Consider the following 27,868-nt stretch of genomic DNA (forward strand, 5'->3'; position numbering starts at 1 on the left):
GTGTGTGTGTGTGCGTGTGTGTATTTTCTCTATTCAAACACTTTCATTTCAAAGGAAAAATCCTAAGAGCATTTCGAGTCATGATTATGGTCTCAAACTTTGACTGGACAGCCGCCGCAAAACATTTTTGCTTTGAGTAAAATTAGTTTCTGAGACATCTGTTTAAGCCACATGTTGTCAGCCTGGTGAAAGAGGATAGAGTTTAAAAATGAAATGAACTCGACATGTAGCAAACACTTTTCATTTCGTGGGGTTTGGAACGAGGCGGAGTGTTTCACCCAGCTGCAGGTCTGATTTAGCAGGGATGGGTGGCACACTCCCTGCCAATCATCTTTGGCGGGTAGCTTTGGAGATCCTGGTGCGTTCAACCCAGCGCTATCCACCCCAGCTAGTGCGTATAAATAGAGCTGCTTCGGTTAGCCGGCCAACAGACAGCGGCAACTCTCTGTCTGTGCCTCAAACTGAAAGATGGAGCGAGGAAATATGGGGAGAAACGTGAATAACTGAGCAGTGAAAACATACGAAATTACATAAGTATTACATAACATTTACTAAAATAAGTAAGAGAAGTTGTCCACCAAAAAAATTAAAGGAAACAAAAACAAAAAAAAAAGACAGAGAGAATATTCTCAGACATTCACAGCCCTACAACTTTTAATAGGCATGGTCTGATTTTGCAGAGTGTTAATCAGGCCTGACCATATAATAAGGGGCTACAAAATTAAAGGGAACTGGGAAAGGAAAGTGGGTTATAGAAGAGAAATCAGGGAAAATTTGCCACAGCAAAGGGTCTGAATATGAAACCTGCTGGACCAGCACACCTCATTCCAGAGTCATAGATAAAACATTCCTTGGCATACTGTAGAAATCTAACATCTGGGAAATCAGTCATATAATTTTTTTTTTAAACAATTTTACAGAGTCAGCAAACATCATGGTTTGTAATGCAATCAGTCAGTGTAGTGAATAAGGGTGAGAGTTACAGTTTATTAAAGAGAATCTTTGATCAAAATATTTTTTGTAGTTTGGCCAAAATTTAGAGACGCAATCTGGCTGAAAACATCTGTATTTTTTTGCTGTCGATCTGCAGAGTGAGAAACAAAACCCAAATACATGAGAAAGAAAGTAAAGGAAGTCCAAAGACTGAAATGAGCAGGGTAAGAAGCTGAACTTTTCTATTAATACAATCCATCTTCTATACTGCTTTATCCTTTTCAGGGTCACAGGGAAACCTGGAGCCTATCCCAGGGAGCATGGGGTACAAGGCGGGGTACACCCTGGACAGGGCACAATCACATACCCATACATACACTATGGACACTTTGGTCATGCCAATCAACCATGCATGTCTTTGGACTGGGGGAGGAAACCAGAGTACCTGGAGGAAACCCCCGCATCACAGGGAGAGCATGCAAACTCCGCACACACAGGGCCACGGTGGGAATCAAACCCCCGACCCTGGAGGTGTGAGGCGAACGTGCTAACCAGTAAGCCACCGTGCGCCCTCTTAATACAAGGTTTAATCTAAAACCTTTGGAAGTTCTTCTGGAGGAATTATGTACAGTAGATCCTAAGTAGAACCCTTGAAGGACTGCATAAACCTGAATGTATACATGGAAAGCTGTCACTTGTTGTCCAAATGTCCCTGAGTGCAGTCAGTGGTAGAGAACACGTTAAAAAGACTACTTATAACAGAACATCGTTTTTTCATATTACTATTGTTTTTATTTTGTGATAGTAGATATAATAATACAACATGCAGGTCTAAAACCACTTTAAAATGTGTCAAATACACACGTTATTCAAGCTTTATTTCTTTATTTCATAAGCAGTTATTATTTTCTTCAAGCGAAAAGCATATTGCTTTATTATTTCATAACAGGTACATTGCTACAAGAGGCCAAGAGGTATTATTCAGTATTACTGTCTGTGAAGCGCCAGTGTGGCTGCAAGTTATTATCACAACAAATCAGGAGCTCACCAAATACAACACATTAGTCATTGTAACACTCCTGTAGATCCAAGTTATTACACAAGTGGAATCAGGTTCTTCAGCTTGGATGCTGCTTGAGCCTACGCTAGCACAATGGCGCTTTGCAAAAGGAATTAGACAATGCTGCTATAGAGCTTTTGGTCAAGCTTGTTGCTAAAATAAAAATGCCCCTGCAGCTGAGTGTGCAGATTTGTTAGAATGTTACACACCAGCAAAAACATTACAACAGTTCCTATTTTCATTGAAGGGATTTTCCCTGAAAGTGAGATCACCCCTGTTATAGTTCATTGTGACAGTCCCACTGTGACTATAGTTCACTGTGACAAAAAGGATAGAAAACTGCCGATTTGAGAAGAAGGATGATTAAGATGAACTACTTCAAGGTTCCTGAATGGTTCTTTTAATAGTTAAGAGTTCGTAACTTTATATAAGGGTTCTATGTGGATGTACGGCTGTTTTAGCATCTACATCGATTCTTTAACAGGTTTTCCCTAAAAGGCTCAACTGCTTATAGCTCAATGCTTAACTTTACTGTTAACCCTGTTTATACCCAATTTGTTCATTTGCTAATTCCCACCCATTAACTATATCTTACCTGTGAGACATGTGAAGCTTTTTTTAAACTGGTGCTCATGCTACATGACAGGATAGCACGGAACACACTTAGAGGAAAGCAATCTGTCCTCTTCCTCATACACGAGCTGACAGATGTCCATAATGGCTAGTGTCACTATGATTGACTTGGGCGTAAGTGTAATTCCATCCCTGGCATTATAATAGCAGGGTGCACAGATCTCCCAAATATGGATGGCTGTGGCGTGTATGTTCTGTTGCACCACTTGCGGGGCCCAAGGCTTTTACAAAGGGTTTTGGGAACAAACAGAATCTGGGGTTCTGGTTTTAGCTCATGGTTCATCAACTTATGATACAACTGAAAAGATCACAGTGGTAACAGTAAAAGTAACTACATCATCATGACAGCATGCAGTAATGCGATTGAAGATGTCCAGGGCCGTTGGAAACGGCAAAGTTCAAACGTTCTGATACTGTGTGCGGTGAAAAATGGTGTAGAGTCATTTAAGTTTACATTCTTTGAAAAAAAGGTTCCTTAAGGGTTCTTTGCATGGTGAATAGCTTTTAAATGGGTTGCACTTGGAACCCATTGTTCTACATGGAGCCTTGAAGGGTCTTCCAGAGGAATTTAAAACACTTTATGGTGCTAGATTTAAAATTTGTGGTATATATTGCCCTGAAGAACCCATACACTGGGGTAAACACCCACAGAATTGCAATCTCCAGGTAACCTGTAGTATTTTCCATTCCTGCCCAGCTTTAAGCTACTTGCTTTGAATATTTAATCCACACATCTTTTCATGCTTTGTTACTTTACAAATGTGATCAATAGTGGTGTGTCGACTTGCTGTGGATATCAACTAAGGGCGTTCAATGAAGTCCCTTTGTAAATCCTTGGGAGGCCTTTTCATTAAAACAGCACCCAGAGTCCTCCAGTGTTCATTTAGTTGCCATGGATTACCGTTGTCCGCTGTCGGGTAGAGTGAAAAAGACCGAAAAGTCCCCTCAGTGGAAGGCATAGGATTGACATTATTCTGGCCAAGTTGTGTAGTCTTGAAAACTCATTCTCACTGATGGAAAAACCTCTTCTTTTTCTCTATGCATGGACCTTTGTGTTGGATTTCATTACAGACTATGTGACGCTGTGACACGATTCGTTTCTCTGATCAGTCAGCGTATATATTTCACCAAAATCAACACAGGGGATGGTGAAGGTTTAAAATGTGAGGAGGAATGAAAGGCTGAAGTAAAGGTGATGTAATGGTTCTGCAGTCTTAATCACATTGTTTGACAGTAGACGAATTCCAGGATGAAATAGCAATCACTAAATTGGAGCAAATTATACTAAGTTAGGCAATTATGAATAAAAACTGGGCAATTAATTGGGCTTCTCTTGAAATAAGATTACACATAATAATACAGTATATCTGTGGAATGTTGGCTTTAATGTCTTCAAAGTACATGATGAGTTGAGTAACGTAAAAGCAAAGAGTATGTTGACGTGACACGGTGATTATGTCAGTAAACATGATGTATAAATCCCATGAGGAACATTATTTCCCATAAGAAAACGCTCCTGTAAGAAAAACTTGTGATTTGAGATGTTTGAGAGATGTCAGCTGTCTACACATGGCCATAAAAACTATTTTACGAGTGATTTCAAGAAACATCACCTCAGACTCTCAGTTGTGGCCTTCCTAGTATGATAATCTACAGTAGCAACAGAACATGAGAAATGGTGAAAGGCATTTATGTTTATAAAACTCCACTGCTGTTTTATTACCATGAACATATTTCCATTCGCTCGGTGCTTTATTCAGTTCAGCTCCTTTTCTATCATGTTCCCAAACATCTGCTGTTAGAAAACAAAGATCACATGGCAGGCCTGCTTGTAATTTCCCCTTTTCCGTAATTATCTTTCCCCTTCTGAATCTGTAATCTTATTGCAGACGTAAATAAAATTTCATAACTTCCCTGGCTACTCATGAGTTCAGAGCTGTGGTCAATATGTAGGACCGGAATTTGCAATTAATGGGGGATTATGTTGTGTGAAAAGTTCAAAAAGCTTAGAGCGTTCAATGATAAAAGCCTTATGAGTGATTGACTGGGTGCCATCTGAGATTTTATATGAAACAATGCATATTAAGGTGCTGGCTTGGTATCCTTTGACTAGTAGAAAAAATATGTTAGATTGTCACTGTAACATATCAGCTATTGGTGAATTAATGTAGATATTTGGAAGAAGATGGAAGAAATCATGTTACACTAGAGTAAATACATTCATAATTCACTTTCAACAATCATGGTCTGGTCACAGACTCAGTTGGATATTGAACTCTTTTGGATATGGGGCTTTCTGTTCTCTTTATTCTGGAAGATATTTTAAAAGTCTGCACTTTGCAAAAAATGACTGAAGGCTTCATCCTTGTCCATCTTACAGCTCTCGCACATTTAATGAGTTACAAAGTATACATGATTGAATAGTTTAGTTGCTAAATATAAATATAATAATGGATTTTAATAAATTTCAGGTAATACTATTTGGGTATCACTGAACCTGGGCTAGTTCAGTGTTACTATAGGGCCTGTTTTGGGATAGCAACAGATAGCCAATTGTTTCAACATGGTTTATTGATAATATTTAAATCAGGGGTCTTCAAACGAATCCAGAAAGGGCCAGTGTGGCTAGAGGCTTTCTGATTTCACTTGTTTTCGCTTATTTAATCAGTTTATCTGAGTCTCAAATCATCTATGAAGTGTGCCTCCAATCTGGCTGTAAGCCTCACTGGCCCTTTGTGGATAAGATTGAAATGAAATGATCGTTAGATTATAAATAATTTAAAGGATTTTAAAATAGTTAATTCATTAATTCATTCATTTGTTCATTCATCTTCAGTAGCCACTTTATCCTGGTCAGGGTTGCGGTGGATTTGGCCCCAATTTAACATAAGGTGAGTCTCAATCAGCTCCTTAGCTCCCTAGGTGGTGAATCAGTATATCACGAGTTCGGGCACTGGTAAGGACCCTGGCTCACTACACATTGGGACACTGATGACTCAATTTCCGGTGACATGACTATGCACTCGCATTATAAAATGTCAGCACTGGCATTTATCAACAACAGGCAAGACCAATATCTTTCTGACATTATATGTCATATAAATTTGCAAGCTTAATCACACACATTTCTGTCATGGTACTTCAAGCAGGGTCGTAGGCTGGCTAGTGGATTTAAAAAAAAAAAAATTATTAAGCAGTCAAAAGTCATTAGACTCAAACAAACCATATATAGAACATCAAATCAAGCTAAAAATTACTAACGGAAGTAATCCTTTGAGAGCCACAACAACAATAACAAGCTATTTACATTTGTAGACAAAGTTGGCTGAGAGTTTGTCTGCCATTTTTTTTTTTTTTTTTTCGAGCTGAGAGGCTTCAGAAAATATGACACCATTTCCAAAAGAACACAGTGAGCATCAATACTCTCTGGTTTTCGCTGTGCATTGTGGGATTTTTGTTAAGGGAGCGAACATTCCAGTGAACTGGAAGGATTTTGCGATTGAAACAGCTCATAAAATGGCCGACTCCCAGATCAGTGCCCTGACTACTGAACTAGGGAGCTGATCGAGACGCACCTATAGCCAATCCACCTGCTGGCATGCTTTTGGGAGGTGGGAGGAAACTGGAGAACCTGGAACAAACCCACATGGGGAGAACAACTCTGCACAGACCGTACCAACCCTCACGATCGATGCATGGATCCTGCAGCTGTAAGCCGCAATGCTACAGTATCTGTTATACCACCATGTTTGAACACTGATTATGATCAAATGATCATTAGAGCATTATTTTTCATTGAATGGTTATCAAGGTGTCCCAATATGAACACTTACTCGAGAACAGCTATAATCAGTCTATAATCTATAGCAGAACGCTGAAGTGAAGAAATATTATGTGAAGACATGAAACTCAACTAGAACACCAAGGAATTAATTCGTATAAATGAATTTATATAAATTACTGTTTTTTTTTCGACCAAAACTGAGTGTTTAGGGCACAATTTCACTGACTTTCTGGACATTTTATAAAATATTATCAGAATTACTATCATTTTGCTTAAATTATCCTAGTTAAATCCATCCCCATCGTTGTGTTCCTTCTTTTTTTTTTCTTTTCCTATCAGGGATATTTTGCTGAAAACACAGGTCTATGTTACTTTATAACATAAACCTTATCGGTTACGCAGATTCTGCGCATGCGCGTCCCGGCATCTAACGCGTCATGTTCTGACAGCGTCGACTTCTCGGCAAAATCTGTCGGCGTAGCATAAAATGCTCTGCGCCTTTAAGAGAGGTGGGCGTGTACAGCTGCTGCTCTGGCTTTACTGCTGCTGATCAGAGCGCGCGCACTCACTCACTCACTCTCAGAGCTTAGACGCAGAGAAATAAGACACAACACAGCACAAACATACACATATACATATACACATACAGAGCGCGAGCTGAAACGGTGACAGAGCGCTCTCTCTGCAGCTGGGTCGAACTCTTCCGCCGTGACACCGCAAAACGGATTACATTTCAGCAACACGGCTCTTCTCAGAGATGAAGCTGGATGGTGAGTTTGGAGATTTGCGCACAACTGTGACCCTGAATAAACCCTGCGCGCGTGCTCATTCATTGACATCTACAGGTCTGCGCGAGCTTCGCGCATGCGTCCCTCAAACTGTTTTCACATTAATGTGAATGTAAATATATATATTTGTTTGGATCTTTTAAATGTTGGGCTTATATGTAGTCCAAACAGCCAGGCATGCATTCATATTCATTTAGCAGGCGACACATGGGTATTGTGCAATGACTGGAAAATTGTGTGGAGAAAAAAAACAAACAAACTATTTATCTTTCAGGCTTTTGGCACTTTTATTTGCATGCACATTGTGTTTGGTGGTGGTTTGCTTGCAGCAGAGGTGGAACTGAGATGATGTGAGATGCTGGTTGATGCGGGTAGAGGGTGCTGCTCCCTCTCTTGTGCACTTTCTTCTTCCTGTGCTAAATTTAAGCCAGTGATTTTTAGGGATGGGTTTTATACATGCAACATGTCCTAACATACAGTCCTTCCTATTTCATAAATGCCATTTAAAAGCATGGACTACTTCACGTGCCAACATATATTGATATACATCTGTGTATACAGTTGCACATGCATATATGTATATTGTTGCACATGCATATATGTATATTGATGCACATGCATATATGTATATTGTTGCACATGCATATTGTTGCTGCACATGTATATATGTATATTGTTGCACATGCACTTGTTTATTTATTCTGAACACATCGACAGTCACTCCCTTTTGATAGTTTGACACTATTATAATAATAGGTGCTGCATATTAATGGACCTATTGGCGGATTAAGATACTGCATGCTATAATCTGAGTTTTTGGTATGCACTGCATACTTTGGGGTGCAAGTCTGCGGTAGCAGGATAACACTGAACATCTGGTAGTGCTTCTGCTCGATTTTGTGTGACGTAGTTTCTTAGTCGTTACGGGCTTCTAATGTACCTGACGACAAGATTTAGATCTCTACTGATGTACTATTCTGTAATCAGGCCGGTCGAAGTGAAACATAACTAAACATGGCTTTTTTTGTATGTGTTTGGTGAAGATGATAGAGGGAAAAACTGGGTGGTATCATGGTATAGTGGACTGGTGGTGCAGTGGGTAACGTTGCCACCTCACAGCTCCAGGATTGCCGGGTTGATCCTGAGCTCGGGTTATTGTCAGTGTGGAGTTTGACATGTTGTGTCTGTGTATGCATGGGTTTTCTCTGGGTTCTTCAGTGTCCAAAAACCATAAGAGTAGATGGATTGGCTATGTTAAAATACTTTTAGGTGTGACTAAGTGTGTATGGCGCCTTGCAGTGGACTGGTTAAGATGTTGGACTTCTGATCAGAAGGTTATGAGTTCAAATCCCAGCACTGCCACTGTTGCCCTGAGCCCTTAACCCTCAACTGCCCAGTTGTATAAATGAGATAATTATAAGTTGCTCTGGATAAGGGTGTCTGCCAAATAATGCAATGTAATGTATTTCCCGGGATAAACTCTGAATCCACCATGACCCTGACCAGGATAAAGCGGTTACTAAATCTGAATGAATGTGTGTTTGGTGATTGTGGTTAGAAAGCTTAAGAGGATTATGTTGTAGCAATTTTAATAAGATTAAGATTTGTTTTAAGCTGTAGGGTTTTGCAACAATAGGTTGCATAAGAGCACTCAATGAAACCAAAGTCACTGCGTTTCCACATGTGTAAATGGCGTATTATTGATCGGAACCTCCTTTTGCCTACGTGCTTTCGAAGGCAGGCAGTTCTAATCGAAACAGCAGAAATGCAGTCATGCTTGTAGTTTTACAGCCACACAATAATTGAACTAAACTGCCCTGCTGGATATTTTAACAAAGAGCCCTCTAGGTACTTTTAAAAACCCAAGCATAGCTTTCATCCAAGACCAACAACACCACAGGGCTTGAATGTTTTCTCAAAGGGCAGCAAATGGCTGATCAAGAGCCTGAGTAGGGAGTGCAACTCGGAAGCCATGCCCACATGTGTGGGCACTAGGCTGGACGCGTGTCTGAGAGAGGATATATGGATGGAGAGAGGGCCATTGTTCAGTGGAAGTCGCTGAGGTAAGGCACTTGGGTTCCTTGCTCATGGCCAGATGTTGTGCTTGGCAGTCATCCTGCCTTCAGAGCAGGTAAAGCTAGATAGTTTGGGAAACAAATGTGGAGTTTTGCACTCCGGTCCTGATTAACACCAATGGACCAATGGGTGTTGGATAAGACACAAATGGTACACATGAGGATACAAACTCAGTCCATTACATCCCGGTGTGGTGCATATATGGACCTGCTTGGGTCATAAACACCTAAAATGGATGTTGTAATTGGAGACTGGGGTTCCAGACGTCAATTAATCTACATGCAGTCAGTTTAATTCTGCACTGAAGTCTAGATTAACTTTCACTAATGCTGTGTGAAAGCTTGCCATTAGATTAGATTGCCAGCTCTATTGCTCACTGTGTGAGTGAAAAGGACCACTTCCTTCCCTATTGGCTTCTGTTCCAAGCTTCTGTCTGTTTGGCTCATTCACTGTTATGGAGAACTGCTGGAGCGCTGCAGCATGGATATTGCTGGCATGGCTTCTCTGAGGTCTGGCAGTAATTAGCACCATGGTACAGTATATACAGCGTGTCTGCATTGGGTCACAGTCCGGGTCTCCCGTGCTCTGCTGGCCTGCGAGAGTTGACTGCAGGCGGAAAGCGAGCGCTTATTAATGGGTTCCAAGCTGCTCTGCTGCAGACACACTGGAAACCTTTGTTTCCTTGCTCCTTCTCGCCGGTTTTAATGGCTGCGTTTGTTCGGTGTGGTTTGTAGACGGGCAGCCAGTCATGGTGCGTTCCCGGTAGAGCTGGCGCAGGAAGTTCTTCTGGTGTTTTAAGGTCTGGCGGGGTCTTCTAACATTGCTTAGGTTTATGTGCACTGTCTGGCACCTAGTAGCATTTATACAGTTATCATCACAGTGTTCAGGTGCGAGTAACCGAAGCAAAGAAACCTTTGGAGCTGTGTGCTTGGCCCTAGTCTTACGTTGAAAGCCATCAAGCTGCCATAGATGGATAAAACGCTGTTAAGCAAACCTTTATAGCTTGATGTTGTCTTGATAGGTATAATTTACAGCTTGCTATTAACAAAATCGTACCATTTTTCTAATTTGGGCCAAATAGTTTGAAGATGTAGGTTTTTATACCACAGCTGTGTTGGATTATTAAATCTGATTGGTGAAAAATGTATTTAATTTTCTATTACAGCATCTCTAAATTCAAATCGCACGTTTATGTTAATGCACATTTTGTAACAGGTTATTGTACACTATGTAGCCAAAAGTTTGTGGACGCCTGACCATCACACCCATAAGTGGTTCATGTGGTTCTTCCCCAAAACTGTTGCCTCACTCAAAGTTGAAAGCACACAGTTGTTTTAGGATGTCCTTGTATGCTGTAGCATTACATTTTCCATTCCAATGGGCAAATCCCCACAGCCATGTTCCAAAATCTATTGGAAAGCCTTCCCAGAAGAGTGCAGGTTATTATACAGTAAAAGGGGAACTAAATCCGGAATCTTGTGTTGATGCTGATGCTGTGATGGTCAAGCGTACGTATATCTATAATATATAATCGTTTCTATGAGACATTTACTTAATATTTATGGACATTTATGGAATGAGTGTCTCCAGTGTCAGTGCTTTAACTGTTAAGTGTGTTCCATCACTGGAAAGTCCTCTGGAGAGTGGACATTGCGTTTAGTTTTTTTTTTGGTAACAAAGTGCATTTTATTTCTATCTTATTAACCTGGAGAAAATCAGGGAATGTAAATGCTGAAAACTTTGGGACTTGAGGTTATAGGGAAAAGAAATCAACTTGTGTTGCACCAACCTGTTGTTGATTTTATCTACCTATAACCGCCAGTCTGTCCAAGATTTCGCAGAGTTTTTTGTGCTTGAAAAATGCTCGATTTTGCTGTGGCTTTGTTCGGAATTTGCGATGTAACTTGTGGAGTTTTTCTGTAATGTTTTTGAGGTAAACTACTTGAATTGGCGAAATTGTTTTGCGTGGTCTTTCGCAGTGACGTTTGTTGGTAAATGAGATCTTTCAGCTGTATTCATGTTCAGCGCACATGAATTCGAAGAGGGCCTTGGCTGAATGCGCGTTGTGATGTCACATGACACGTCCTGACCCAAATCTGCTACAATTTCGAAAAAATCGCAAGCTCCTCCGAATATTGCGGAATTTGCTTGGTTTTGCGTCCATTTCTGCGATCGCAAATTCCTGGTGAGACGCGACAGCACCACCTGCCATGTTATATTCCTTCCTTTTTAAACCTGAGATATAGCAAAAACCAGCAATATAGAAATAAGCTCAATAGCCAGTCTCTAACTTCTTTCATACAGCGCTCAAATTGGAACTGAATTAAAAACTGGATTCAAACAAACAGTTAGGAGGGGTGTAAAATGAACTGAGATGGAAAAACCCATGTGAAGCAGTTAGCTATAGACTTTTGAGCTCCTAATATAAAAGAACTCACAAGATGTAAATCTCAAATATAAATGGAATTAAAGTACCAATAATTGTGATGGAAGGGTTAGACAAATGAAGAGAAATGACAGCTTTACCACACAGGATTTATTAAAGGCTTGCTGCGATAGACGGTGTTCCCGGTGTTACTGGTGTTCGGACCACACACCGATTACATCATTTGCCCACCGGCAGCACCGCCCCCACCGTCGTGTTGCTTTTTTATAGTAATAAAAATCGCTTCTGCTCAATTCAGCATGAGCCGAATGAGTCCGAGTCGTAGCACAGATCAGCAGGAGTCAGACTTCATTTATCACGTGACGAGAGTGAGGCGAGCTGACCGACAAGACGACGGCGGAAGATCTGGCTTCAAAAGTTCTATGTTTTAATATAAGCGAGTTTGTCATAGCACTGTTTTGTAGTTGTTGTGTTTTTCATTAAGAATAATAACGAACCCACCATTCAAGCAAATGCCGCCCCTGAATCGCCACTAATTCCAAAGCGAAAGTGAGAATCACACGGCCGCACGGGCATTCATAAGCGATGGGGGGGAAAACACCGCTTCTCCACTAACATTGCTTCTAATTTTCTCATTCACCCATGGCCATGCCTGTCATTCTGTCATCCTGTCAGCTGATCTTTCTGACAAACAGATTGCAGACTTGATCAATAAATTGCCAGTCAATTTCAGAAGTAAGAAGCGGGGCAAGATTGGAGCTGAAGGAAAAGTCGTATGTGGGTGCATCATGGTTTATGTACCTGACGGCTCTGGATCGCTTCTGGGAAATACCTGCATGGCGAGGAAGTGCTGCGTGGAAGGAATGCACCACTATACCAGCCAGATCAGACACGTGTTCAGGACCTGGTTGTTTTGGCAGAAAGATTTTTCACTGTACTGTATTCTTATTTTATATTTTTAATCGCTTTCTCTTGGCATTCAATGAAAGACTAATCCTCTATTTGTATTTGAGGTCTTAATATTCCTTCCTTTGTGATTTGGATGTCTCTGAAAGAAAGGAAAACTTTAACCTCCTCTCCCTGCTCGGTGCGTCCACACCACCTTTCCCAACATTGTCTTTTGCAGTCTCATTTCCTACTCCAGTTCATCAGGAGCAGTATGCAGTCGCTCTGAGGAATGAAATAAGTTATTCTATGTAATGATTAATTCATGGTAACACTCCTTAACCCAGACATCTAAATATTATAATAACTGGCTGGAGAGCTATTTTCTACCCGGACCCATTTCTTTTCTTTTTTTATTTTCCCCCAGCACTTCTAAACACAATGTTTCATTGTTTTCTTCCAGAACCACTCAAGTGCTGCATTAGTGGTATGGAGAACACTTTCCTGCCTCTCTGCTCTGTGTATGAATAACAAAAGACTGCTGTCTTGGCTACCTGTGAGGGTTTTTTTTTTCTTCAAAGCCGGATCACTGTGCAAACACTGGTGGAGTTATAGGATATGGGGTAACGTGCCAATTTATTATGGAAAGACAGCTAATGAAGTTAGTGACTAATATGTTAATTTTGTGAATTGTCTAGACCACCGTGTTGCCATGTCCTAAGGCAGCACTCAAAAAGAAATCCATATTCTTTATTGCCAACTATTAGGAGCAGGTGCATTTGCTAAAATTGGTGGGCGTGTGAATCATTAAGTCGTTACTGGGGATGATTTAGTACTGGTGCTATGGCCTCTGTGACATCTACCCATTTATTTCGCTTTGCCTCATGGCCTTAGCCTCGGCCATTCACCATAACCTTCCCCCTCTCAACCTCCACCCTCTGAACTCAATAAGATTCTTGTCTCGGTCCCCTTAACTCCCTCACATTTACAGACAATTAGCTCCCGTCAAAACAGACCACATGACCGGGCATAAAGCCAGAGGGGCATTACTTGTCACACCCCAGCCCCCTCTTGACTAATGTTACACCAAGCTACTGAAAATTAAGGGGGAGGTGAAAAAGCTGGTCATCTATTTTGTGTTCTGCTCATGCTCAGCACAAAGCTGTTCTTTCACTAGGGTTCTGAGGCACATATGGAAACGTTTTTCCTTCCCGCCAGACGTAAGTTTTCCCCTCACCTAATACTACCCTCCTCAGCTTCCATCACTCCATCACTGAGTTGTGCTCTCAGCTGTGCTCTGCCTGGACAAATCTCTTCCAAACTCCACAATTTGCTCAAATACTGGCTGCGCAGTCGCTCATCGATTCATATCTGTAAAAACAATGGCAGTGTGGTAGTTCTCGAGTAAAAATCTCTCAAATCAGCATTAACAGCACTGTGACTTCACAAGATTGGTCGGTTTCTGGTCTGATTAGATGGCTGGTTGAAGAGAGTATAGTTTGGCTTTTGACTCAACACCTTCCACTTTTTTTTCCTTTCTAATAAAAGCCAGTTCAGCTTGGGGAGTATTTCTATAAAAGGCAGCACGACAAATTTCGAAGACGCAAAAAAAAGGTTTCAAGATAGAAACCCTGCAGATTCGAAACAGAGGAACATCCATCATATGGCAGAATACTTAGGAGTTTGGCTGGGTTTGAAGATGGAAAGATACATGATGGAGAGCAGCTACAAACTACACTAAATTTTTTCGAAGGCAGCTATTCAGCAGCTCATCTTAAATCATCTTTATGCCTTTGTTTGGACTCCTCTGAGATCAGCCGGACTTCGCAACATCTACGTGACGCTCTGAGCAACGATTTTGGTATTTGTGGGAGTTAAAAAATGGAAAAGTGCACATCTAAGCAGTTGTGGCCTTTCAAAAGACTTCATTTCAAATGATATTCTGTGTGATGAGCAACATATTTTCAGAACCTCCCGTAGTGAGCTTCAACGTTCAGCCCCCACATTTCACGTGAACAGAGATGTGTCTTTGCGGGAGTCCAAATACTGAGAGCATTTCAGTACACTTGTGCTCCATTAAGGCCTGGAAGATGTGAATGAAATGAGTTGTTGCCTCGCAATCACCCTTTTACTTACATGTACAGGAATCTTAGTGGTATTATGATTCCGGATCCTTGTTGTTTTTATCTACTAGCTTCCTCGGACATTATTTCAAGAACTTTGGACGAGAGAATAATGGAAGAAAGCGAAACTTCCAGTAAATAATGATTGAAACCTGACTTCAAATCTTGATCAGTTGGGAGCAAAGCAAAATGAAAACAGAAGTCTGATGATGAAGCTGCATTCTTTGAATGACGTTCTGAGGGTCAGCTGTGCAGTGTTATTGGATTCCTGTAGTCCCATGGATGGATATTTTACGACCATAGCAGCCCTCCTCCAGTGTACTGAGGTCCTGACACTGCCCCGCACAGCACTCTGTTTATTTGTTTGATTGTGGGAAAATTCCTACAATGTCCGTGAGAGAGCCTACCCCATTCCCCGACTCGTCTTTCCCACAGGGGCTCAGCTCTACTTCTCTCAGCAGCCCCACTGACTGACAGAATGCACTGAGTTCAGCTCTGGAAACACACACTTAGAACTTTTTTTTTTTAGCTCAGAGATGTCAAATTACTATTATTTTCACATCCTTGTGTGTAAACGTGTGCGCCTGGTCCCCTGCGATGGACTGACGTCCCATCCAAGGGTGTATTCCCAACTCCTGCTCCCAGTGTTCTCGGGATAGTCCGCTGATCCACCACGACACTGACCAGGATAAAACGGATACTGAAGATGAATGAATGAGTGAATTAATGTTGCTCGTTCACACCGCGAAACTTCAAGGAAGGAAGAAGAAAAGAAACAGGAAGCCCTCTGGCTTTTCAGGACCACTGTAGTGCTCTGGCAGAAAGTTTTGGCCTCCTGAAAATCTGCTCAGATCAATGTCCAGGCGAAGGGGCCAAGGGGGAGATGGAGATCTCGATGCAGTGTAGAACGTATAAGCACTACAGGTTTACTTTGGCCTTTTTTTGCCAAAAAAAGAAAGCAGGATATTGAATGCAAGATATTTCCAGTTTGTAATTTCATTTCGAGCTGCCTTAGTGTTCCAGTTGAACGATTTGCCCTTTGGCTTGGGGAATAGAAGGATTTGTGTTTAGCTTTAATATGACCTTCGTATTGTGTTCTTTTGTGGAATTTTATCGTTTGAGAATCTGATGTTTAATCCTTGGGAGAATTATGCTGAGACTTGGTTATTCGCAGGTGTGTCCTTACTTTCACATTCACTATGTTGTATGCGATTTTCTTCTGAAACCAAGACACTGCACAGGCCAAATGATGGCTTCACTCAACCTTAAGGGGAATTCTTAATGTGTTTCCCCTTGTTTACGCTGATCTTGATCGTGTCCTTGGCACAGATCCAAACACTCGAAATCATTACCGTGTCCGTACCTCTTCTGCTCGGAAGTGCTAAACCTGTTTTAGGTAAAAAAAAAAAAAAAACGAAAGTAAAAGAGAATGTTAAAAGGATGGCTGCTGTATTTCACATAAAAGCTGATGTTGCACAATAAAAGATTCCATGCGTCACCTTTAAGGGATTTTCAGTTTGTCCCAATGTAGAACCTTACAACACAAAGTGTGCTTATATTAGACAGGTCTCCAAGGAAAAATCCTTTTAGGCAGTGAAGAACCCTTGAGGAATCTTTATTATAACTCAGAAATTTCACTTGTTCACAGTGTGTTTTGGTGTACTGGGAAAGAAGCCTGGGTTGTTGATACAGCTGAATTCTATGTTAATATGATTGATTATTAAATCACGATAAATTACACCACAGTTCACATTTCTAAAAGTATCTCAGCAGGTCTGCAAAAATAAACTATATTTGTATTGATTATCGTTTTTACTCTTTTTCCGTATTAAATAATGAATTGTCCTGGTGGTTAAATACCACTCAGATCATATTTCAATAAGTAGCCTATTCACCCCCTCTTTGATGTTTTCCACATTTTGTCGTGTTACAACCTGGAACTAGAATGGACGCCACTGGGATTATATTTCATGAACATACACAAAATAACCCATGATTTTGAAGTGGGGGGGGGAAATCAATATAGTTTGCAAAATGATTTAAAATAAAAATAAGAATTTGTGATTGCATAAGCATTCAGCCCCCCCAAAATTACTGTAAAACCCCAAAATTAGTTCACGTATAACCAGTTGCCATCAGAAGTCACATCATTAGTTGAATGGAGTCAACCTGTGGCAATCATAGTAAAGTGTCATGTGATGAATACACCTGTTCCTGGAAGTCCCCAGAGAACATGACTAAACAAACGGTATCCTGACGACAAAATGAGCTATCAAAACAAGAACACAAAGCATTACAGCACAGTGAAATCATTTTCTTCGCATATCCCAGCTTGTTAGTTGGGGTCAGAGCACAGGATCAGCCGTGATACGACACCACTGGAGCAGAGGGCCTTGCTCAGGGCCCAACAGTTGCAGCTTGGCGGTGCTGGGGCTTGAACCCACAAACTTCTGATCAGTAACCCGGAGCGTTAACCGTTGAACCACCACTGTTCCAAGTTCTAGAAAATGATCAATCACCATTTGTTTTTAAAAAAGAAACATACCAAAAACTAGGAACATCCTGCAGAGACCTATTCACTTCTTTTTTTTATTTTATTTTTTTATTATTTATTTATTTATATTTTTATTTATTTTTTTTGGGTTATTATAATTTAATTGGCATGTAACAATACAATACTTTGCTGAGGCCCATCTGAAATCCTCATCCTTGCAAGTATCTCCTTGCAAATCACTAGAAGCACATTACTCTGAAACAAGTGAATATTATTAAATAAGTCATGTAGTGATGACAGCAACTTGTATCTGGTAAAAATTAAAGAATTCCTTGGTGGATCATGTCATCCATACTGAAATATATTGTTTGCTTTATTCCAGAAGTCACATGTAGGTTTTTAAATTTACATGAAGCTACATAGATTCTTCTGCATGGCAGGTTTGGCTCAATCAAATAGGCAAAATCAAATATGCTTGAGGCCTGGAAAACACATGGAGTGTTTAGGGATGACAGGCTAAGTACATTTATATACAATAGATTACAAAGGACACTATTCATCACTGCGGTTTATAGCCTTTTCAGATTGCTGTGCTTTACATGTGCGGATGAACATGATGACTAGATGTAGTTTAAATCATCGAATAGCTGTAGGATTATATCCTCAAAAAAAAACACAACAGTGCTCCTTTTCTTTTTCCTTCAGGCATCAAATTGCTCTCCCAGAGCACTGCCACTCTAGCCGTCGTTAGGAAAGCTTGCTAGCTGAGTGACAAACCGCATCATTTGTAGCACAGAAAGCACGTTCGCCATAAAAAGACATCCTCCCGAGAGAGTTTGTGCAGCAAAATGAGGCCCTCTATTTCAGCTTTCATCCCCACTGAATTTGCACAGCGCTTGCCTCTTCGGCAATGTTTTCGTGCTGCAAATGGACTGTCGAGTGAAACGTACCATTCCTTTTTTGCGCTAAAGTTCCCAGACATTCCCACCTCGAAGACATGCAGCAGCTGCCGTCACACATGGTTTAAAATGGCCGGAGTCCTTAGGAATTCCAAAAAGACCATGCGCCGTGCACCTGGGGTCACTCTTCAAAGCATGTTAATATAATTTTAGGGAATTTGTTCATATAATTTGATAAGTCACTGTTTGTAATTTGTTAGCATAAACATGGAAGTGCTCAGGGACTTGTGCGTGTGACCCGGGCCAGGCTTCTCTGCAGGAGGGTAGTTAGTTTGTAAATCCTGCCTGCAGCATGAAGCCAGGACCTCACTGCATGCCTCTTGCTTCTCCTCGATGATGCATAAATACAGAGAGTGATCTGTTATCTGTATCCAGGAAGACGGCCAGTAAACACGAGTCCGGAGCCAATAATTAGGACAAACTGTATACCAAATGACCTCTCTGGCCATGGTGTATGTTTCAGCATGAAACAGGTTATGAATATGTTTGAGATTTAAAGTGAGAGAGCGTGCGTTTTTGTTTGGTTCCCTTTATGGAAAAGACGTCCGCACATTCCTTCCAGAAGAGAATCCAGCGATGCAATGTTTGAGGATTTTGGATCATTTCATTTCTGCCCACAGAATTATAATTCGATAATGACTTGTCTGAAGTAATGACAGCGGGATGGATTCTTTCACTGATGATAATGTGGTGGTCTCTTTAAGATGAGCGTACGGCTTTCTCCACTGGAACACACACGTTCTGATGATTTTCCGCCAGGTTGCCTGGGCGACAGGCTGCGGAACATAAACGGCGAGATGTTTCGCCGAGCACTGGGCTTTGGAGCAGGAAATCTTAAGCATTCTTTATCTCTGAGCTGCTGGACGTTAGGCAAAGCACGAAGCGAATCAAGCTTGGCATTTCCTTTTTGGAGCGCACCTTCAGACTCTGGGAAGAAGCCATTTGAATTAACCTCTCAAAACAACTTGACCTAAGAGAGCGAGATGGAGAGAGATTTAGATGGAGAAATAATGAGCAAGGCGGCCTTTACTCGGTGTGTAACTGTGTAAAGAAGGATCAAGTGAGGAAGTGTGAAGGGAGCTAAGGAAAATGGAAGGCAAAGCCGTCTCAGATTGACTGAACCATAGAACAAGTCACGTTGATTGATAATAACCATTAATGCCACTGAGTTTTCTTCTGGTTGCGGTGGGAGCAGGGGCCAGTCTAAACAACAGGGCCACGCTCAGTCTGGGCTTAAAGCCAAGTAAGACCTGGATCATGCCAGAACACTCTGCCGGCATCACCATAATCCAGACTGCTGGCCTTGCCTTATCTAGATTTCAAGTGCGCCGTTATGATTGAGCGTTTCCCAATGCTCCACAAAATATTAAGTGTCAGGTTTTCATTATGTGGAAGATCTAAACCCTGAGCTGCTGTTAATCATAAAGTATTTGACATGGATAGATTACCAGAGAATCCAAGAAGTTATCCACTAGAGCTTTATATTGCTTGTAAGGGGGTGGAAACACTTTTCATGCAAAGATTATGCATGAAATGGATGTACATATTTGGTCATGTTGTATACATTTAAATGCAGAATGTAAAAGGAAAGCACTACTGTTTCTGTATCTAACTTATCATCTTCACCTTTGCTGCTTGCCATTCGACCCAGGGTACATTAGGAGAAAATTACGGCGGAATAGGATCGCTACTCCTGTCCTTATTGTTCCACTTATAGCTAATAGTTGTTGAATGCGCATTATGCTATTTTCCAGTCCAGTCTTCAGGACCTCTCTGAAGAACATGACCTTGACCCTGGACTGAGAAACTGATAATGAAATCCAGAATGTATAATAAAAGTGTGATAACTTTCAGTGTAGTGTGTTGTTTTTTCCCCTAATGCTAATGCTAGTCAGCTAGTGAAAATGAGCTAACTTGACAGGAACTTTAGGATTTAATCAAATTTAAGATGTTCTCAAGCTGCATACAGAATTAAAACAATCAGTTTCAAGCCAGCAGCTGATAAAATATTTAGCAGTTTCACTTACCCTCTAATGAAGCTAGTTAATTAAGTCATGCAGGGTAGATAAACGTTAGCTTATAATGTTTAGCCATATTGTTTTCTCATCTAGAAAATGTTTTTATTATTCACTGAAACATACTCTATAGTCTTTCAAATTTTGTGTGTACTGGTGTGACTACCAGTTGTGTGTGTATCAATATGAACATATACAGTGGTGCTCGAAAGTTTGTGAACCCTTTAGAATTTGTTAAACAGTATATCTGCAAAAATATGACCTAAAACATCATTAGATTTTCACACAAGCCCTAAAAGATGATAGAGAACCTAATTAAACAAATGAGACAAAAATATTACACTTATTATTATTTATTGAGGAAAATGATCCAATATTACATATCTGTCTGTATATGTCTGGCAAAAGTATGTGAAGCTCTAGGATTAGCAGTTAATTTGAAGGTGAAATTAGAGTCAGGTGTTTTCAATCAATGGGATGATGATCGGGTGAGTGAGCGCCATGTTTTATTTACAGAACAGTGATCTATTAAAGTCTGATCTTCACAACACCTGTTTGTGGAAGTGTATCATGGTATGAACAAAGGAGACTTCTGAGGACCTCAGAAAAAGAGTTGTTGATGCTCATCAAGCTGGAAAAGGTTACAAAACCATCTCTAAATAGTTTGGATTCCACCAAGCCAGAGTCAGACAAGACCATTGTTACCCTCCCCTGGAGTGATCAACCAATAAATATCATTCCAAGAGCAAGACGCGTAATAGTCCATGAGGTCACAACGGAGCCAGGGTTACTTGCAAGCAATTTAAGGCATCTCTCACATTGGCTAATGTTAATGTTCATGAGTCCGCCATCTGGAGAACACTGAACAACAATGGTGTGCATTGCAGGGTTGCAAGGAGAAAGCACCTGCTCTCCAAAAAGAACAACGCTGCTGGTCTGCATTTGCTAAAGATCACATGGAAAAGCCAGAAGGCTGTTGGAAAAATATTCTGTGGATAGATGAGACCAAAATAGAATTTTTGGTTTAAATGAGAAGGGTTATGTTTGGAGAAAGGAAAACACTGCATTCCAGCATAAGAACTTTATCCCATCTGTGAAACATGGTAGTGGTAGTGTCATGGTTTGGGTCTGTTTTGCTGCATCTGGGCCAGGACGGCTTGCCATCATTGATGAAATGATGAATTCTGAATTATACCAGTGTATTCTACAGGAAAATATCAGGACATCTGTCCATGAACTGAATCTCAAGAGAAAGTTGATCATGCAGCAAGACAACGGCCCTAAAAACACAAGTCGTTCTACCAAAGAATAGTTAAAGAAGAATAAAGTTAATGTTTTGAAATGGCCAAGTCAAAGTCCTGACTATAATCCAATAGAAATGTTGTGGAAGGATCCAAAGCAAGCAGTTCATGTGAGGAAATACACAAACATCCCAGAGTTGAAGCTGTTCTGTACCGAGGAACGGGCAAAAATTCCTCCAAGCCGATGTGCAGGACTGATCAACGCTTACGGAAAACGTTTAGTTACAGTTATTGCTGCACAAGCAACACACAAGTTCACATACTTTTGCCAATATATAATATTGGATCATTTTCCTCAAGAAATAAATGTCCAAATATAATATTTTGTCTCATTTGTTTCATTGGGTTCTCTTTATCTACTTTTATGCCTTTGATGTTTTAGATAATATTTATGGAGAAATGTAGAAAGTTCACAAACTTTCAAGCACCACTGTATATTTTAAAGTATAGCATAGTTATTCAGTATTATACACTCATTGAGAGTATATCTCTGCTCTGTCCTATTCTCTCTTTACTAAGTCTGTTGGGAAAGATACAGTCCCAGCCAGGGTGAGCGATATCTGTATGTAGCCATCAGCACAGATCCGCATGTGTTGGCAATAGAGCTTGGTGATATTCGTGTCATTCGCTTTTTCTCCCCTCACTGAGTCATTCCTTCTCTTATTAACCACACCTTAATATTACACAGTTTTTACTGGATGGAAATGAATGAACAACACTCACACTTTGCGCAAATATTAAATGGTGATTTGTAATACAAAAGCAATAGAGGTTTTAGGGTGGTGCTATTGTTTCAGAGAGGAAATGCAAAGCAACTTCGTTCAGTCCGTTCAAGCTAATGCCTCTGGACCTGGCCACTTGCATGTGAGCTCTCTAATGGAAAGTGTGTGCTGATTTGGTATCGAGTTGCTCCTGTGGTGGACGTGATTGACCTAGTTTTATTTTTTGTGGTTAAGTCTTTTGATTTATTGTTTCTGTCTGAATGAGTGATGTTCAGATTAGAGAATCAGGACTGCGCAATGATCTGCTGGCTTAAGGGGACGCTAAACGTACTATTGCATTTACTGTTAAATATCCCTCTTAAAGCAGCTACATAATAAAGTAGAAATTCAAGGTGAATTTGCACCTACAGGGTTGAGGGTTCGAATCCCACCTCCAAATGATTGGCATTTCCAAATTGTTCGTCGTGTGTGAATCCGTGTCCTATTGTGCTCTCCGACGGGCTGACACCCCATCCAAGGTGTCCCCTCGCCTTGTGTCACGAGTTCCTGGGATAGGATCCAGGCTCCTCGGCAACCCTGTGTAGGATAAGCGGTTCAGAAAATGGATGGATGGGTGGATTGTGCAGTTCTTTTAAGATTTTTACTTGTCACTTGACAGTAACACAGAAACGGGTCGGATGAACAGCGCACAGTGTCATGGGAGCAATGTTATGTCTAGAGAAAATGTTTGACCAGAGCATCTGCTTGCTAATTAGCTAGTTACACACCTGGTTGCCGTATTTCATCCTCTGTTTATTTCCATCTGACATCCCAGTTTGGGCCGTTTTGATAGAACTGCGCTCAGACACGAGACTTTATTCTGCAGGAAGCTTGTCATTGGCCATCTTTTGATCGCAGTGGTACTAAATCGGCTGCCGATGAGCACATCACATTATGCGTTATAAAACTGCCAATATCAACTCATGATATTACGTGCGATTTTGTCAGCAAATTCGGGTCAAACGTCGTAAAGGGTAAAGCCGACGTTAGTACCAGCTCCTGGTACTTCGTCCACATGACACCGCAAGGAAATTCACGGACGCCTGGATGTAGCACAAAGCTTTTTGACTAACATATAAAATCTTATCCATGGAAAAAAAATAAGTACCTATAGCCTTTTGGTGCACCAAATGCATGGTCAGAATTATGTACTATAGATTTGCACGGGTTGTGCTTTAGTGGCAATGACGGTAGTGCTTAAAAAGTAATAAATATTATTTCACCATTACATTACGTTAGCCAAACTAACAAAGAGGTGCAATAGTGGCATAATGTTAGTGGCACACAGCGTACGTGACCTGACCATGGCTGCTTTCAACATGCATACCTTTTTTAATTAATTATAGGAGTGAGTTGATTTTGGAGCGTTTGTACATTTTGTTGGCGCAAATAGCGGAGAGTTTGTTGTCGCTGTTTTAGTCAAGGCACAGCATGTTGCCTAGCACCAAGAAGGCATGCGTTTTCTTGTTTTCCCAAAATCTGCTGAGACAGAACTGAAGGTCTTATAAGCAAGATAGCTGAAGCAAAGAACAAACTGAATGTGTATTTTAACCAGAGGATTGTCTGGTCTTGCCTTTTGATGGGAGCTGCTTGTTCATGCCGCCTATACTCAACCCCACCCCGAGCTGGATGAGTGCCTTCAGTGCAGTCATACGCGCATGAATATCCTCATATTTCTTCCAAAGATAATTCCACGTATGTGTTTGAACGCTTGATATCGGCTGCAATTATACACGACATTCTGCTCCCCCGTCTCGATGCGTTCACCTCAAGAGCGTTTTACAGTATTGTTTTGCGTCTCACAAAAGTGAGTCGAATTATGCATAAGACCAGTTACAGCTACAGAGCGAATACACCCAGTTCTCTCGGCTGCATAATAAAAAATGATCTCCATAAATTTCTCACTGGCCCTGTTCATTTTACTGTGGGATTTACTGTCGCATTAAAGTGCAATCCTGACATTTCAGCAGTTTTGCTATGTTCTTGTGAGCTTTGCAAAAAAAAAAAAAAAAAATACAAAAAAATGTTGAAAGCTTCTATTAATGCATGCTGTTTTAGTGATTGAGCTGCAGGGTTTAAATATAAATTATTCACTCCTCACTGTTTTTGGTGGCGTGAACGCTAGAAGTGGAGAGACGTGCCCAGTGTTAGCTGTGAAAGTTATGAATGCTGAATGACTGTTCAGAGAGAGCGAGCGAGAGATGTGTTCGTAGAAGTGGAGGAGGTGAAGCGAGGCTCTCCTGAAGCTTGCCTGCAGAAGTGTCGCGTGGCTACGCTCGATGAGTCTGGCAGCCACAGCTGCTTCAAATCAACACTCCCCAGAAATAAGCACAAAGAGCTCCCTCATCTTCAGCAGTGCAGACCCTTTTCCCTCTCTTCCGTCATTGCATCGTTTACTCCCTCACTCGTATACTGCTCCTGGTGAAGGGTGAAGTCACTGCAACTCCTCTGGCTCAATTGTGTACCCATATTCATTTCGGTTCAGTTCAATTCAATTCAGTAAGCACTTTTTTCCCGGTCAGGGTTGTCGAGACTGGGAGTGAACTCTGGGAGTGAGAAGGGAATACACCCTGAACGGGCTAGTTTTTAACATAGGATTAGATAAACCAACCGAGTGGAACAGCTTGAACGCTGTTTTTTGATGCACCCTGGATGGGACGCCAGTTCATTTGCATGGCACCGTACACACACATTCACCTCTAGAGCAATTTAGCATATCCTGTCCACCTAGCAACATGTTTATGACACTACTAATGACTGATGCTTAGTAGTGCCTACTCAGTGTGATCTCAAGGTCCCTTTCCAGAACCTCCACACTAACTGTCCCTCGGTGGTGGAATGAACTTCCAACCTCAATCCGGACCGCAGAATCTCTCACCATCTTCAAAAAACAGCTAAAGACCCACCTCTTCCGTGAACACCTAAAAAAAAAAAAAAAACCCCTCCTAAAAAGCACCTTACTCTGGCTCTTACACCTCTGCTCTGCGCACTTTGCTTCTTCTAGAACTCAATTAAAGATCTTGTATGGTAGCACTACTTGTATTGTTCTCCGCTTGATATATCGCTTTGCTTGTATTTCCTCATTTGTAAGTCGCTTTGGATAAAAGCGTCTGCTAAATGAATAAATGTAAATGGGAGGAAGGAGGAAATCGGATGATTGCGGAGCCATATTGTTGAAAATGAAACCCAATATAAAGCAAAAGAGACTTGAATATGGGTAGGAAAATGTTGCTGATTTTTCAAGTTCCGCTGTTTTGCTATGGTCGCTATGACCTTCTCTACAGTGTGATCGACTGACTTATTTTCGTTCTTCAAAGTTGTTCTGTGACGTCCATATGCAGATGCATTGTACCGTACATTGTATTTACACATGTCATGAACACCATAATGGACATAATGTTCATGTAACCATTTGGCTAAATAACCAGTCCTTCTGGTCCACATCAGAGCAGCGTTTGGATGTCCATCTGAAGCTGACGAAGCCAAGGTCAAAGGTCAGTGCACGACTCGTTCCTGAGGAATGTGAACATTGCAAAACTTGGCCTAGAAAGCGTGAGGAACACGCTGTCCTGTGTCGAGAGCTGTAGTTAATCTGACAAAATGCTCGGCAAGTGGGGACTGTTGCCAGGGAGGAGCAGGAGACACGTGCGCCTGTGCAGTGTCGAAGGTCAGAGGGCTTCCTCTGTTACATTAGAAGTGCTAGTATGAAAAGGACAAAAGATCTTAAGCTCATGTTCTAGTATCTGGAGCGTAAGGTTGTTCAGAATGACTCTGGTGAGTTTGGTATGTCCTGTCTGTGGTTTATTCCTTACTCAATGGTTTCAAACAAAAGCAGGTAGGTAAATTGGGTAATATGTGTTTATTCATACTCTGCATTAAAGGTGCGGTCAGTGATTTATTTGTTTTTTTAAAGCCAAAAGATGTTTGTGTAATTTTTTGCCAGATTAATCTTCTAGAAGGTGTCATTAAAATATCTGTTTCAAGGAAAAACTTTCAGGTCTCTGGCACCCAAGCTCCTGTCAACAGGACAAAAAAACAACAACCGATTAGCGCAAGGTGTGTCTATTTGACTGTCAGTCATATTGTTTAGCCTAGACAGTGGTTTGCAGGTATGCGTTTCAGGGACGTAGCTTTGGAGGAACTACTGAATGAGATTCAAAATGGCTATCTTCTACCCAAAACACCAACTGTTATTGATCTTTATACTTACGGTTGTAGATAATTATAATTTTTGTTATGTTCTGCGATATGAAACACATTTTGCATTTATTAAGAATTTAGGATTTCATGCATTCTTGATCTCGGGATCGGACATGCTGTTGTCGTTAAGCTATTTTGACTAGCACGAGAGACATAGTGTGATTGACTCAGGAAGTACAATCAAACGCCTGAAAATTCTCATATTACGTAAGTCATCTACGGCTAATTCTTTAGGGATGAGGCGACTTTGTAACTGACTGAATCAGAACAGATTGTTCTTGGCATCTCTAAGAATAAACAGGAAGTGTTTGTTTCAGTTTTGAGGCATAGGGTTAAATTAGATGAAGTTACTGTTCAGTCTGTAAAGATGTGATCTTCCTATTCCACAGGCTGTAGCCTAATTTAGGAACAGGATCTAGATTGCGGCCCGAATCACAAAAATTGGACTCCGTCTGTAATGGCGTCATTAGAAGATTGTCAGTCTTTAAGTCTGTAATAATAACTCAGTGCCGTTAACTTCCTTTTTTCTGCTGATTGCTAATTTCAGATGAACATGACAACGCTGAACTGTTTTTCTGCTTCTTGTAAACACATTGCTGAGATTTTTTCCGGCTGACAGCTGTTTACACATCATGTGCCTCCCTAGCAGAAGCTTCATGTAAACACGTCCTGTTTGTCCACAGCCATGTGACTTAATCAAGTGAATACGCACGCAGCAGACCCATGCAGACCCATTAATCCCCATGTCTTCAGACAAGGTCGGCTCATTTCAAAGCACCCTGCATCAACAGGACCCCAAGGTCATCCATGAGGTCGACGGAGGTCACGATTTGAGACATGCACCTGTTTCTTGGGACTCCTTGTTCTACAGAAGATGGCTTGTATCAGAAGAAATCTAACACACAGGTGCCTGCAGACATCCAGGCATGAACCAGACTCAAGTTTCTACTCGTCTTGTATCTGCAACTCAAATCTGCACTTTATGATCCTATATTCGTTTGTGGGATTTGATACGGAGCTTAACATAGGAACGCTTCAGAACCTGAAAAGTAAGGTTGAACGTAACCTTGGTAAAGTACACAGCCATCAAGTTGGCTCTTTAATGTTTGTAAAAGATCCATTGATCAGTGGTATGAATATCATGCTGTTTGACCTGTGCATCTGGATTTGGTATTAGTGTGGTTTTTAGTGTGTAGACACCAGGCGTTTGAACTTCTCTACCAGGAAGAGAAATGCATTTCTGGTTCTGGTATGCTTGCTTAGCACCACCCAAATGGAACCTGTAAAAGCGCTCCAGCATTTTACGATCAGCTGAATTTATTAAGCCAGAGTTACAACATGCAACGTTTACCCCAGTTATACAGTATCTACAATGAGGCTGTGCTGTTCAGCCCTAGTTTGAAGATTCTTTGGTTGGAATTGGTTCAGAATCGAATTTTCTCGCCTCCTGATCTAGTGTCAAGCAGATGT

General features: G+C 41.1%; 1 protein-coding gene across 4 annotated transcripts in view; it reads left to right on the forward strand.

The window, feature by feature from the left end:
- Positions 1 to 27,868, forward strand: part of daam2 (dishevelled associated activator of morphogenesis 2) — a 128,815-nt gene that overhangs the window by 9,176 nt on the left and 91,771 nt on the right. Inside the window, exon 1 of one of the 4 annotated variants that reach the window (XM_053632689.1) lies at positions 6,924 to 7,180. The exons of 2 other annotated variants lie outside the window; for them this stretch is intronic. The gene's annotated coding sequence lies outside the window, so the exon portion shown is untranslated. Of the gene's footprint in view, positions 1 to 6,923; positions 7,181 to 24,864; positions 27,448 to 27,868 lie in introns of those variants that run through there. One more of the 4 variants, XM_053632691.1, reaches the window with a different exon arrangement.

The sequence above is a fragment of the Ictalurus furcatus genome, chromosome 9 (genome assembly GCF_023375685.1).
Source record: "Ictalurus furcatus strain D&B chromosome 9, Billie_1.0, whole genome shotgun sequence".
NCBI classification, from domain to species: Eukaryota; Metazoa; Chordata; class Actinopteri; order Siluriformes; family Ictaluridae; genus Ictalurus; species Ictalurus furcatus.